Source organism: Cibotium barometz, chromosome 5 (genome assembly GCF_041138505.1).
Source record: "Cibotium barometz isolate CiBa-2024 chromosome 5, ASM4113850v1, whole genome shotgun sequence".
Lineage (NCBI taxonomy): Eukaryota > Viridiplantae > Streptophyta > Polypodiopsida > Cyatheales > Cibotiaceae > Cibotium > Cibotium barometz.
The window spans coordinates 38,574,987-38,577,967 of record NC_141050.1 but is presented as its reverse complement, the minus strand read 5'-3'; the positions used below and the strand labels follow the sequence as shown (position 1 = coordinate 38,577,967).

General features: G+C 39.6%; 1 pseudogene; it reads right to left on the bottom strand.

Moving 5' to 3' along the window:
- Positions 1-1,826: 1,826 nt before the first annotated feature.
- Positions 1,827-2,711, bottom strand: LOC147638458 (actin-3 pseudogene; annotated as a pseudogene).
- Positions 2,712-2,981: the final 270 nt, after the last annotated feature.

The following is a 2,981-nucleotide window of genomic DNA, read 5'->3' as shown; positions in this document are numbered from 1 at the left end:
ATTATTCATGCTAACTTATGATAGATATAGGAACATCAAAAGATAATAGTACAAACAAATAAAAAGACAGGTAATTAGAAAACCATCAGTGTGACTGTGTATAAATAAAAGACAGGTAATTGGAAAATCATTAATGTGACTATGTATATATTATTGCTTCTCTGAATGAATGAATGAGTACATAAGCTTTGCGCTTTGCACCATAAGATGCTAACAGGTGTGATACAAAGTGTCACATACATTTAGTATGCCGGTTGGATCCTCATAGCTATTCAGTAAATAATTATTGAATCACTAAACTAAGGAATTTTGTGTTTTTCTTGATCCACTACTTCCTCCTTCGCTGGATGATATCAAATGTCCAGATACTCTACAACCACCACTTTTCTTCCAGAACCAATAACTATTCCAATCGGTGTGCTTTGGATTCTTTGGAAGATAATCGGGCAAACACTACCACTCTTAAGTCGGGTGTACCACAAGTTCCATTAGTCTGTTCTGCTGTGACTTGTAAGCTATCCACTCGGGGGGTTCACTATATGTAAACCCCCTATATTATGTGTGTTCAAGGCCTATTTTAAAAACCCCTTATCTGTGAGTTTTTCATAAATAAAACACACCCTTCTTCTATTCAACCAGTGAATACCCCCTTTAAATGGTACCCTTCTGTATGTAAAAAATGTGTAAAATAAGGAGTTTAAAAATCCTTTCTATTGAACCCACGTTGTCGTGACGTGGACGGTGTCGCTGGGAAAGTGCGAGACTTCTAGCTGTGAGAGTAGCTTCCAAAATTCCAGCAAGGAAACAAAACAGATAGCTCTTCAAGGAGCATAAGACATCACCATTGTTGTTGACATGTACATGTGCCAAATCACTTCAATTTATTCCCACATTCAGCGTGATGTTTGCACGTAAATTGTGTGTCAAGAGCATGACCAGTTCTAAGCATAGATCTCCTGATTCTTTTTCCAAATGCTTCAAACTTATCACATGTAAGCATAGCACAAACATCAAAAGATTCCCATATACATGTGTCCATTCACATCATATGTACCATATAATGCCAATTCCATCATTTCAAAATGTCTCTTGTTCTCCTGAAAAACCTGTTTTCAGATTCCAACAACTCACAAGGCAAAAGATGGCACATGGCGCATGTATAACATATTCAAAAAAATCTCCATGTTTAACAATCCAAAATCAAGTGCCTTTCTATTCCATGGTTCTCCAAAACCATATATACATTCAAAAGCCTTCTTGTTTTTAAAAAAAAACTTTAAGAGGAAATATATTCCAAGACTATGCCATTATTCAAATCGTAAGTAACAACAAACAAAAATAAATTCGCTTATCTGAGAGTAAAAACGAATTTTCCTTTTGATTTCGCTTTTTCCCATACGGCTGCTTCACTGCCGTTTGCGCCAGGATTAAAAAAAACATCATATAATGTGTGATTTTTTTGTAGTTCATCACCTTTGATAGCGCATCATTCACCTTTTAATTCTAACCCCAAGAAGCTCCATACAGTAGCCGCCTTCTCCATTTTAAAATCTCTGGTTACATGTAGCTCTGGCTCACATTTTCTGCACACACACTCACCGATATGCGCCGCCTTCTGGTTATTTCCCCTTTCCCGCAAGAGAGTCGGAGCTCCCTCACCTTTTGCAGCCCAAAAATCGCATTTTCCTAGTTTGAAAAAATGCGCCTCCTTATTTCCAGCATAATATTCGGAGATTTCTTTTTTTTAAAAAAAACTTTCGCATGCCACGCAAGCTGCCACCTTCAAATATGTCTCCAGCTGTTGCCTCTGCTAAGCGCAGCAATCTTCACACGTTGCATCCAGTCAAGTCACGGCCTGCAAGATACAGACGAAGGATAGCATGTGGCAGAGCATAGCCCTCGTAGATAGGAACAGTATGCATAACACCATCACCCGAATCCAGCACAATACCTGTTGTCCTTCCACTGGCATACAATGAAAGCACAGCTTGGGTAGCAACATACATAGCTGGTACATTGAATGTATCGAACATGATTTGAGTCATCTTCTCTCGATTAGCTTTTGGATTGAGAGGAGCTTCAATGAGCAAGACTGGATGCTCTTCAGGAGCAACTCGAAGCTCATTATAGAATGTATGATGCCAAATCTTTTCCATGTCATCCCAGTTGGTTACGATACCATGCTCAATAGGATATTTCAAGATCAATATTCCCCAACACTATATTCGTGAGTTTGGGAATTTCCCAACTCCCATTTTTTGAATACTAAAAAGGTGGGACTTGGATAACATGCCTATAAGTTTCTTAAAACCATATCATGTGACCTATTGTTGGAAAGCGCTTGGAAAATGGAATCTAGTGAGCTATAAAGTGCTCAATTTGGAGTAACGGTGTTCAAGTTATGATTAATCCAAAGATTTGACCACGTGTCCCAAACTACTGGGAAATTCCCATATTCCCCAATATGGTGTTCCCCGCTTAGATTGGGCCTCATCGCCAACATATGCATCTTTCTGTCCCATACCCACCATAACACCAGTGTGCCGAGGACGGCCCACAATACTAGGAAACACTGCCCTAGGAGCATCATCTCCAGCAAACCCAGCCTTGACCATCCCAGATCCATTGTCACAGACAAGAGGTTGAACTTCCTCTGAGTCTGCCATTCTTGAATTGACGATATAACTTGGATTTGGGCAGTTGCTATGAGATTCTACCCCTCCTCTTCTGCTGCAGAACAAAAGAGGGAAGACTAGCATTGACAAAACAAAGGGACGGCACACAGATCCTGCCTTAAAGCCACGAACTCTGAAACGAAGGTTTTGGGTTAGAATTTCTCTACTCTTGCTCTAATGCTGCTAAGCTTGCACATGCATTAAGTGCACATACAAATGTAATGTTGTTAGGTCTAATGCTTCAACTTGCTCTAATGCTGCTAAGCTTGCACATGCATTAAGTGCACATACAAATGTAATGTTGTT